This window comes from Pelodiscus sinensis, chromosome 9, assembly GCF_052426305.1.
Source record: "Pelodiscus sinensis isolate ZL-2025 chromosome 9, ASM5242630v1, whole genome shotgun sequence".
Taxonomy (NCBI): Eukaryota; Metazoa; Chordata; order Testudines; family Trionychidae; genus Pelodiscus; species Pelodiscus sinensis.
Genome location: NC_143060.1, coordinates 25,916,528 through 25,929,073, shown reverse-complemented (window position 1 = coordinate 25,929,073; position 12,546 = coordinate 25,916,528).

The window sequence follows — 12,546 nt, the reverse complement described above, 5'->3', positions numbered from 1 at the left end:
TCAGGAGTGGCCCATCCTTTATTGATTTTTACTGGCACACAGCTTTCACCTGTGGCTCCACGTAGTTGCTTTGCATGTGGCAATGGCCACGCCCCGGGCAACAGCGTTGACAGGCCAGCTAAACCAGGTGAGGGTAGCCAATGAGTCTGAAACCCTTGGTGAGTTAGGGACTTGCTTATCCCAACATGCGAAAACTTCTTTGGTGGATCAGATGGAGAAAATCCTTATGATTCAACGGCTGAGAAGGCATTGCAGCAGCGCACTATGGAGTGCATAGGGCATGCCAGAGCATTTAAGGTTACATGACCATCCAATGTAGCCGAGGTAGTTTCCAGAAGTAGCGATTTTTTCGTGCCACTGGATTCCAACTTCTGAGGCCGAGAGAGTGGGATCGTCTCTGTGCAAAGGCTTTCCCACTATAATATTTTTCATGCACAGGTTATGTTGTGCAAAAAAAAAAAAAAGAAGAAGTTGGTGATGGGAACATCCGTACGCTCATGGACAGTGAGGACACAGTAAGACCTCATCGGAGAACAGCCCTAATTGCTAAAGAGCTTTCACGCTATGGTATTATTATCGCTGCCTTGAGTGAAACCAGGCTTGCTAAAGAAGGATTTCTCATTGAACTAGCTAGTGGTTATATCTTCTTCTGGAAAGGGAAAGCGCAGAATGAGGATAGAATCCATGGAGTCGGCCTGGCTGTCAAGACTAGTCTGATGAAACAACTTTCAGACCTGCCTGTCGGTATCAATGAGAGGCTCATGAAGCTACGCCTAACCCTTAGTCACAAGCGGTATGCAATAGTCATCAGTGCATACGCTTCCACCATGAACAGCACAGAGGAGACAATTGAGCAGTTTTACATCGACCTCAGTTCCATTCTGTGCTCAGTGCCAGCCAACGACAAGTTAATCTTGTTGGGAGACTTCAATGCCCGAGTTGGCTGCGACCACAGTCGATGGGAGGGAGTGTTAGGCAAACATGGCATTGGCAAGATGAACAGCAACGGCTTATTGCTGCTGAGCTAATGTGCAGAACATGACCTCCTCATCACGAACACAGTGTTCAGGATGGCAAACAAATACAAGACTACCTGGATGCACCCTAGATCTAAACAATGGCACATGATAGATTATGTCATTGTTTGTCAGCATAATATTCGGGATGTCCTTATCACCAGAGCCATGCGAGGAGCAGAGTACTGGACTGACCATAGGCTTGTCCGCACCATTTTCAAAATACACATCGCTCAGCATCACCCAAAGCGCCCAAAGCTCATCCGAACAGCCTTTAACATTGCCAGACTCCAGCAGCCTTCTCATCTGCACAAGTTCCAGTCAAGCCTTGATGAAAAGTTGACTGCCAAGGGACCATTGACTAGAGGTCCAATTCAGAAGTGGAGCCAGTTTAGAGAAATGGTGTTGGAAACTGCGAAGTCAGTGCTTGGTCCCAAGAAATGCAGTCATCAAGACTGGTTTGATGAGAACAACAGAGCTATTGAGGACCTGCTTGCCAAGAAGAACAAGGCATTTATGGAGTGGCAGAATGACCCAGGCTCCATCTTTAAGAAAGTCAGGTTTAAGTTCCTCCAGGCCCAGGCTCAGCAAGAAATCCGCAAAATGCACAATCAGTGATGGGAGAAGAAAGCTGAAGAGGTACAACACTGCTGACTTAAACAACCCAAGGGAGTTCTTCAGCTCCATCAACTCAGTCTTTGGTCCTTCCAAGTCTGGCTCTGCCCTCTTATTGTCTGCAGATAGAGCCACGTTGATCTATTAATGCCAGGGATAAGGTCTCAGACACTTCGCCAAAGGATTAATGCCCACAAAACAGATATCAGACAAGATCACAAAGAAAAAACAGTTTCTTGCCATTTTAACCAGAAAGGACACTCTCTCAATGACTTAACCACCTGCATTCTGCTACAAAGACCTTTTACATCTGCACTTGAAAGGGAATCCTCTGAACTGTCATTCATGTTAAAATTCGACACTCTCCAAAGAGGATTGAACAAACACTTGAACTATCTTACACATTATCAAGATAGCTTTCCCAATTATCACCTCTAACACCATTAACTCACAAACATCCCACTCTCCCCACCTCTAATATCGTCAATTCACAGACACTTATCTTCCTTCCTCCCCCCCCTGCATCTCCCTCCTGTTCTGAAATGTGATTTGTCCTTTTCATATGTGTTCATTTTTTTAATTGTATCCTTTGGTATATATGGTTGTGACTATTTTCTTCCACTATTTGATCTGAGGAAGTGGGTCTGGCCCACGAAAGCTCATCATCTAATAAACCATCTTGTTAGTCTTTAAAGTGCTACATTGTCCTGCATTTTGCTTCAGGGATAAGGCTGGCATTAATAACCGATGGAAAGAGTATTTCAGTCAACTTCTGAATCGTGCATCATCAGTCGATCAGTCAGCACTGGAACAGATCCCTCAGAAGCCAGCTCTTGAAGATGTGGGAGGTCCTCCATTTATTGATGAAGTTATAACAGCCATCAGGCAGATGAGTTGCGGCAAGGCATCCGGCAAGGATGGAATTCCCACAGAACTGTTCAAGGCATTTAATGAGGAGTCACTTAAGGTTTTTCATAATGTCTTGACCAGTATTTGGAAAGAGGAAGAAATGCCATCTGACCTCCATGATGCCATGATAGTTGCTCTGTACAAGAATAAGGGTGCAAGAGCCAACTGTGGGAAGTACAGAGGTATCTCGCTGCTTTCCCTTGCTGGGAAAATCTTCACCTGCATTATCCTGAACAGGCTGATTTCGACAGTTTCAGAAGTGATTCTTCCTGAGTCACAACGTAGCTTCCACCCTATTCACAGTAATGTCAATATGATCTTCGTAATGAGACAAGTGCAAGAGAAGTACCTTGAGCAGAATATGACCCTCTACTCTGTCTTCATTGATCTGACTAAGGTATTTAACACCGTTAACAGAGATGCATTGTGGATCATCCTAGGGAAGCTGGGTTGCCCACCAAAGTTCATCCTCACTCATCAAGCTGTTTCACGACAATATGACAGGAGAGGTACTCTTGGATGATGTGCCATCTGAGAAATTTAACATCTCCAATGGTATGAAACAGGGTTGCGTACTCACCCTGGTGCTTTTTAACCTGTTCCTTACTCAAGTCCTCATGCATACTGTCAGAGTTCTAGATCTTGGTATTTACATCAGATACCGTTCGGATGGTTCACTGTTTGATTTGAGATGCCTTACTGCAAAGACCAAGACACTGGCGAGGCTTATCACCGAAACACTGTTTGCTGATGACTGTGCCCTTATGGCACACCAAGAGAACCATCTGTAGACCATCATTGACAGGTTCTCTGAAGCATCCAAACTGTTCGGTCTTGCACTTAGCCTCGGAAAGACAGAAGTCCTCTTCTAGCCTGCACCAAACAGTGATCCTCCATCACCAAACAGTGATCCTCCATCACCAAACAGTGATCCTTACTATCAATGGCACACAACTGAAGGTAGTGGACAGCTTTAAGTACCTGGGCAGCACAATATCAAGTGATGGATCACTTGACAAAGAGATTACAGCTAGGATCCAGAAAGCCAGTCAGGCACTTGGGAGACTGCGTGTTAAAGTTCTCCAGCACAAAGATATTCGCCTTTCAACTAAACTCAAGGTATATAATGCCATGGTCCTCACCTCTCTCCTGTATGGCTATGAAACATGGACCCTGTACTGTAGGCAGATGGAGCAATTTCACAAGTGGATGGAGCAGTTTCACATGCGCTCCCTACAATCAATCATGCGAGCACGCTGGCAGGACCGAATTACTAACCAAGAAGTGCTTGATAGAGCTATTTCCACTAACATCGAAGCCAAGATCCTACAGACCCAGCTTAGATGGTCTGGCCATGTTTTCCGCATGGACAAAAGCAGGATCCCGAGACAGCTGTTCTACGGGGAGCTGGTACATGGCAGTCGCAAACAGAGATGCCCAAAGAAGAGATATAAGGACAACCCAAAGACCAACTTGCAGTGGACAGGCCTTCAACCTCAACAATTTGAACTAGCTGCTGCAGCTGGGATTAATTGGCATTCCCTTACGAGGAAAGCAGTGACAAAGTTTGAGGACAACCGTCGCCAGCGCCTCACAGCTGCATGTGAAAGACGACATAGACCTACGTTCTCTCCTGTTCTGACAATCGGCATCCCATGCCCTATGTGTACCGCATGTGTGCTTCGACCTTTGGGATCCAGAGCCACATGCGTTTCCACAAATGAAATGCATAGCATGTCTTCCTCAGCTCCCAAGAGACAACCAACAACAACATCATTACCATTAAAATGTTTCATCCTTTTTAAATGTTTTCCTCTATTCACCTCCAATATAAAGTGTAATAACAAGGAACAATATCAAGATTACATTAGCCTTCTAAAGATTATAATTTGATGAGGCAAGGTTCTCTGAACTCTAATTATGTATTACCTAGTATCCTCTGAGGAATTAAAAATACTATTTTATGGGACTTTAAAAAGATGTGAGCTCCCCCTGCTGTCTTTACAGCAACAAATAACTTAAAGAACTGTGTGTTGGCATACACAAACAAGTAAATCTATGCTATTATCTACTTGTAAATGAAAATTATATAGTGGAAAACAAAAAATAAATTCAAACAAAACACTTGTCATTTTACTTTAGTTAAAAGAGTAGAATGATTTCTAACACTATATTTGTGCAATTGCTTATCTGAAATAAATTAACTGCAATTCATATTGCTGTTATGAATTAGTTTTGTTTTATGACAGGGGCACAGTGTAGCCCAAATATATAAAAAATGCTTTTTCTCTTACCTGCAACACCCACAACCCTGTTGGCACTCAGAACAACAGTGACCTGAAATGAAGTCTGAATTATTTGTACCCTTAGCACCATTTTATATATATATATATATATATATATATATATATATATATATATATATATATATATATATATTATAGTAGCACTCACAAATTTGATCAGAATTAAGGTCCCCTTGTACTATGTACATCCTATGCCCCGATCCTGCAATTCTGCAAAGACTTTCATATAATGTATACTTAACTTCAAGCATTGCTATAATGTTCAACTGAAATCAGTGGAGCTACTACCAGTACATATAAAGTATGCAAGAAAAATCTGTGAAAGCAGTGGGGAGAAGGAGACAAAGTCATGGCCACTACCCTGAAAAAATTACAATTTAAGGTAACAACCAGTTTATGAAGAACAGAGGTGTGTGTATAAATACTCACACCTCTGTTCTTCATAAACTGCTTGTCACCTTAAATACACACTCAGTTTTCATATACCATTTGCTATGTAGTTTTAGTTTTGAAAATGTCGCTTCCTCCAATTTCTCTCACCCTATCTCCCAGTCTAGTTATTGATGTTGGCTAATCTTTCTCAAAAGTTGTCTCTCATGCTCAAGTCTGAAGCAATGGGTAGGGTAATAGATATTACTGCACATACCTTCTCCCACCATGAATGTCCTGTCTTTCACCCTTCCCAAAAATTACATTTACATTAGAAATAATGGACTGTGGATGATTTGGAAGAAAAAGCTTAGTAGCTTTGTTTGGTGTGGAGTGGCAGTGTTGGCAAATAGCCAGCAAGGCACAAGTCTGCTGTAGTACATGTTTATAGCCAACTATTATTCAAAGTAAAAATCAACTCAAAATTCAGAGGTAACCTTTTATAAGAACCATTTTGATAAGCAACGTTTCTGCTACATTTTTTATTGCCTAAACTTAGCTTTGTGTCTTTTATAAGAGACAAATATATTTTATATCTTGTACAGTGACCAAAGTATCCCTGTAAAGGAGGGCTATGTAGCTATTAAGATGGCATAATAGAGCACTGTCATAGGAAATGCTGATAGGGACTGATGGAAGTGAATAAAGGCATAGTGGTCCATTTTAGAGGAAATATTGTAATTTTGAAGACAATAAAAATCAGATATTATAGGAAATAAATCATAAAAGAAAAACATTTATCCACTCATCTTTGTCATCTTCTAACCAAAGTGCAAGCATACAGAGCTTTATTACTGGTAATTGTCACCTACGTACCTTCCATACTGTGACGGGGCATCCCCGTCCTGCACGATGCCTCCGGCCGAGCAGGTGCTGTTCGGCACTGAAGGGGGAGCAGTCCGGCGGTGCGCGGCATGCTCCGGGGCCGCGCCGTGGAGAGCTGAGCCGGCCGGCGCACTGGCGGCAGTCAGGGAGCGGCGGAGCAAGTGCGGGGACAGCGCGGAAAGGTCCCGCCCTCCCCCGAACATCCGGCGCGCTGAAGATCGGCGGAAGGACGTTGGCCCCGCCCCCTCCCGACAGGTGACATGCAAGGGCGGTGGGACGTTTTAAAACGCCGCCGCCATAGTTGGGGAGGGGAGGGGAGAGAAGGAAGGGGGGAGGCTCGGAGAAAGGAGCTCCCCGCAGACGGCCGAGCCGGGAGGGCCGTTGTAGGACCGGGGGATTGTGGCGTGCTATTCCTCTGGCTGGAGGTGAGCCCGTCGGCAGTCTGGCCGTGAAAGGGAAGGTGAGCCTCCCCGCGGCAGGATACCGGGGTGGGGTAAAGGAAGCAGCCCAGGGCAGAACCCTCGCGGGTTGGTGGTCTGACGCGTTACAGCAGGAAGCCCCGTCAGCCGGGGCGGGTCTGAACCGACTCATACCCTTAGGGCCCTGGGCTGGGGCCCGTGAGTGAGGGCGGGTCCGGGCCCCGCTTTTCCCCCGCCCCACCGGCTTGACGGGGGAATCCTGGTGGTAGTTGGGTAACTGGGGGCCGCTGATGACCCCGAGGCGTACTTGACAGCCTTTGAGCGGGTCGTCACCGCAGCCAGGTGGCCGGAGACCCATTGGGCCACGATCTTGGCCCCTTATCTGACCGGACCAGCACTATTAGCGTACCGAAGATGAGTGACCGGGATGCACTACATTATTACAAACTGAAAGAGGCAATCTTAGACTAGATGGGCATTACGCCTGACACATACCGGCAGAAGTTTAGAGCTGAGCACTATAGCTCGGGTACCCGGCCACGGGTCATCGCCCAGTGGTTGAAGGAGGCGGCCTAGAGGTGGTTAGATCCTGAACAACGTACCGGACCGCAGGTGGCCGAGTTAGTGGTGCTGGAGCAGTTCATGAACATCTTGCCCAGCGCTGGGTACGTCGGCATCACCCCTCCACACTGAGTGAGGCGGTCGAACTCATGAATGATTATGAAGCCGCCGAGGGGGTAGAGATGGTGAGCTGGATGAACAGACCACCCCCTCCCAAGAAAGGAGAGTTGGGGAGAAGCCCTCACGCTAAGGGAAGTCCAGAAAAAGGTGACAGATGGGGGCCTGGAAGAGGGGCAACACAGAGACCCTTAGCACCTGCCTGGTTCCTCCCATCCAGGGAGGTACCTCGAGACGCACCGGGCCGCCTACCTGACACCGGGCACAACCCCCTTAAGGCTGGGCCGCCCCGGGGACCCTGCTTTCAGTGTGGACAAGAGGGTCATCTCATTAAGGACTGCCCCTTCATGGATTGTTCCTACGCTCAGGCGTTATTGGGGGCCGGGGAGTAAACTGAAGAGGCCGAAGGTAAGATAATGCGGCCCGTAGTGATCGGAGGCAAGCAGGTGGTGGCACTCCTTGACTCGGGGTGTAGCCAGACCATAGTACGGGTGGACTTGATCCCCCCGTGCAAGTGCAGTGCGTCCATGGAGACCTGCACCAATATGCCACCACCTGGGTCCAGATCAAGGAGGACGACCGAGACAGTTGGTGCTATGTAGTAATAGCCCCCCAGCTCGTGTATCCAGCTTTGCTGGGCCGCGACTGGACGGGGTTCCGTAGGGCCGTAGGCGATTGGCAAGCCAGGGGGCCCACCCAGGGGATGGGTGACCAGTTAGGAGCATTAGGAGAACCTCCAAGGGGTGTAGCCCCACCGATCCCCCAAGGCGAAGATCCTGGCTTAGGGGAACGCCTCCCCCTGGAACTAGAGGATGGTGACTTTCTCCAGGAGCAAAGGGAAGACCCCACGCTGAGGCATGCCTGGCGCATGGCGTGGGAGGGCGGCGAGCAGGAGGGGACTCCAGTGGGAGGCCCCGCAGGCCCTCGCTTTGAGGTACATTCCGACCACCTATATAGGATTGATAAGGGAGGGGAGGAACGAACGGAGACCCGACAGCTCCTCATACCACGGCGGTACCATCGCCGCCTTATGGAGGTGGCACATGCCAACCCCTGGTCAGGACACTTAAGATATGAAAAGACGGTAAAGCGGTTGTTACAACGCTTTTATTGGCCCGGGGTGTACCAGGAGGTGCAAGACTTTTGCAGGTCATGTCCAGACTGTCAGAAGGCAGCGCCACGCGGTATACCCATAGCCCCCCTCATTCCCCTACTGATAATAGAGGTGCCGTTCGAACGAATAGCAATGGACATAATAGGGCCGCTAGAAAAATCAAGAACAGGCTACCGGTACATTTTGGTTGTATTAGATTATGCCACCCGTTATCCGGAGGCGGTTCCCCTCCGGAACACGAACGCCTCCTCCATAGCGACAGAGCTCGTGAAAATGTTTGCCCCCGTCGGCCTGCCGAAGGAAATACTCACCGACCTAGGTACGAACTTTACGTCCCGTTTAATGGGGGAACTGTGCCGTCTATTGCGGATCAAAAGGTTGCAAACTTCAGTGTACCATCCGCAAACCGACGGACTAGTCAAACGATTTAATCGGACACTTAAGGGCATGATACGGCAGTTCACAGAACAAGACCCCGGGGAGTGGGATGCCCTTTTACCAGCACTATTGTTCCAGTACAAGAAGCCCCCCAAGCATCTACGGGGTTCTCGCCTTTTGAACTATTATATGGGCGACAGCCCCGGGGAATCCTGGACGTGATCAAGGAGAGTTGGGAGGCTCAAGAGACCAGGGTAAGGGGCTTGGTGCAGTACATACTGAGATTACGGCAGAGGCTACGCACACTGGCAGACGTGGCTAAGGCCAACCTAGAAATGGCCCAGGAATCCCAGGCGCAATATTATAATTGAGGAGCGCGCCTGAGGGTTTTCGAACTAGGGCAGCGGGTATTATTGTTACTCCCAACTCCGGGTTCGAAACTGTTAGCGAAGTGGCAGGGGCCCTTCGAGGTGGTGAAGCGCGTAGGGGAAGTGGATTATGAAGTATAACTGTCGGGACGAGCTAGATACACTAAAATATATCATGTCAACTTACTGAAGGCCTGGAAGGAACATGAAGCATTATTTGTAAACCCTCTTCCCCCCGACCCCAAGCTGGGCCCAGGGGAGGAAAGCCGACCCACCCCGGGGACCTTGCAGATGGGAATCGACCTATCCCAGGAGCAGTGCACAGAGCTAGAGGACATACTACGACGCTTTCCTGATGAGTTGACGGAAGAGCCGGGACGGACCATGTTGGCCTATCACCACATCGAATCTGAACCTCGAAGGAAGGTACATGACCCGGTTCGGCCCCTTCCCCGTAAAATGTGGGAAACAGTGCAAGAAGAATTGCAGAAAATGATACACTGGGGGGTAGGGGAGGAATCATACAGTGAATGGCGAAGCCCTATAGTCCTGGTGCCGAAACCAGATGGCTCGATGTGGTTTTGTATCGATTTTCGTAAAGTAAATGCACTTTCTCGATTTGATGCTTATCCAATGCCGAGGGTGGACGAGTTTCTAGATCGATTGGGCAGGGCACGCTATCTGTCCACCCTAGACCTGACGCGCAGTTACTGGCAGATCCCCTTGTCACCAACGTCCCGGGAGAAGACAGCCTTTATCCGTATGCCATTCGGTCTCCATGGAGCCGCTGCCACCTTCCAGATACTGATGGACCAGGTGCTGAAAGACCACGGCCAATACGCCGCAGCATATATCGATGACATCGTCATCTACAGCAGGTCCTGGGCCAAGCACCTGCAGCACATTTCCACCATACTGCAGGAACTACGGGAGTCAGGGCTTACAGCGAACCCCAGGAAGTGCCATTTTGGGGAAAAGGAAGTGACTTACTTGGGCTACACCGTGGGCCGAGGCCAGCTTCGACCCCTTGTAGAGAAAGTTGAAGCACTGAGGAAATACCAACCGCTCAGGACCAAGAGGCAGGTCCGCCAGTTCTTGGGACTAGCCGGCAACTATCGCCGTCTTGTCCCCAACTTTGCAGCAATAGCAGCTCCCTTAACGGACTTAACTCGGGCAGCCATGCCCCAGAAGGTAAGGTGGACCCCCGAATGCGAGGAGGCCTTTCAACGGTTAAAAGACTGTCTGAGTCAGGCCCCAATACTAGCACAGCCCGACTTTGATCGCCCCTTCTCTGTCCACACGGACGCCTCTGAGAGTGGAATAGGGGCCGTCCTATCACAGGGAGACGGGGTGGAGGAACACCCGGTCGTGTATGTTAGCCGCAAGTTATTCCCACGAGAACGCCGATACTCAACAACAGAAAAAGAGGCATTGGCCGTAAAATGGGCTATTGACCTGCTGCGATATTATCTTTTAGGTAATCGTTTCAGGGTGATAACAGACCATGCCCTGCTGCGATGGCTACAGACGATGAAAGACTCAAACGCAAGGGTAATGCGCTGGTACTTAGCCTTGCAGCCCTACGCGTTTGACATAGCCCACAGGGCCGGCACAAACCACCAAAATGCAGACTTTTTCTCAAGGCAGTATGAAGGAAAGGAAAACAAGGAACAAAGAGAGGTGACTGATTTAAAGGGGGGTGTGTGACGGGGCATCCCCGCCCCACACGATGCCTCCTGCCAAGCAGGTGGTGTTCGGCGCCGAGGGGGGAGCAGTCCGGCGGTGCGTGGCATGCTGAGCCGGCCGGCGCACGGGCGGCAGTCAGGGAGCGGCGGGGCAAGCGAAGATAGGTCCCACCCTACCCCGAACGTCCAGCGCGCAGAGGATCGGCGGAAGGACGTCGGCCCCACCCCCTCCCGACAGGTGACGTGCAAGGGTGGCGGGACGTTTTAAAATGCTGCCGCCATAGTTGGGTAGGGGAGGGGAGAGAAGGAAGGGGGGAGGCTTGGAGAGAGTTCCCCGCAGATGGCCAAGCAGGACCAGGGGATTGTGGAGTGCTATTCCTCTGGCTGGAAGTAAGCCTGTTGGCAGTCTGGCCGCAAAAGGGAAGGTGAGCCTCCCCGCAGCAGGATGCCGGGGCGGGGTAAAGGAAGCAGCCCAGGGCAGAACCCTCGCAGGTTGGTGGGCTGACGCGTTACGGCAGGAAACCCCGTCAGCCAGGGCGGGTCTGAACCGACCCGTACCCTTAGGGCCCTGGGCTGGGGCCCATGAGTGAGGGCGGTTCTGGGCCCCACTTTTCCCCCGCCCCGCCGTCTTGACAGGGGACTCCTGGTGGTAGTTGAGTAACTGGTCGCAATAGAACTTTCGCTGCGTCAGAGCGGGGGTCTGTATAGCCGCCAGAACGGCCCACGGTTAAGAACTTATAGGACACGGGTGTAGGGTGGTGACTTTGGGGGCAGGCAACCCCGATGATGATGGGGCTGTAACCCTGAGGGGGAGCCCGCACCCTGACACATTCACAGAACTCCATTGATTTCATTAGCAGTTTACAATACCAAAATAAAGCAGGAAAAAGCTCATAAAATTTCTCAATGTACATGGAGGTTTATATGTACACTTCCATTGATTCTATCTGACCCCCAAAAGGTAAATTCTTTATTCTGCTTTATAAAATGTGTTTAAATGTTGATTGGATTGTCATTCAAATACAGAAACTATCTTAATGCTGCTTTGAGCTAGTCAGTGCAATTTTGAACATTAGCATATTTTACAGCATGTAACTATAGCTTTGTACAATACCTGGTATAGTAGGCTCCTGGTCCTCAGCTGGGATCCTAGTGTTACCAAAGGAAATGAAGGAGGAAGAGAATGAAAGGCTTATAAGCTTATCACCCTTTGGTGAGCAGACCCAAACCCATTCTCCTCTATTCACGGTCTATTACTTGTGGATTGCTTAATGTAGTCCCTCTCCTCTATATGCATTTGAAATAATGAGACACAAGCAACAGGGTAAAACACGTAGTCTTATTGAAGGGTTAGTTACAACAATAGGAGTAAAGGGAAACTAAACCAAATGTTACAGTAACAGTAGTCATGTGGAACAGTGACAGACAATGCGGTGTGAAGCTGAGACCCCATGCACTTCAGTCCCTACCAACATAACAGTAAGTTACCCCAATACAGAAACTGAGGAGTCTCACACTGTCTAATCTGGACACAGAACCTCATAGTTACAGATGCAGATAAGTGGCTGGTGATGACGGTTTTGTTGATTAAATGGATACAGACCCACACACTGCTTTCTCTAGGGTGGACACCATAATAGTGTACTGCCTGGCATCCTTATAAAGCCTCTGAGGCTTTAAAACCTGGGGCGATGGAATGTTTGTGTAGTAAAGACAGGAAAATCTATCCTGAACCACGTTCCCAACTGCCAGTTGCAGAGAGTGTTCTAAGATGGAGTTCATGGTCAGTTCAGGGACTCCATGT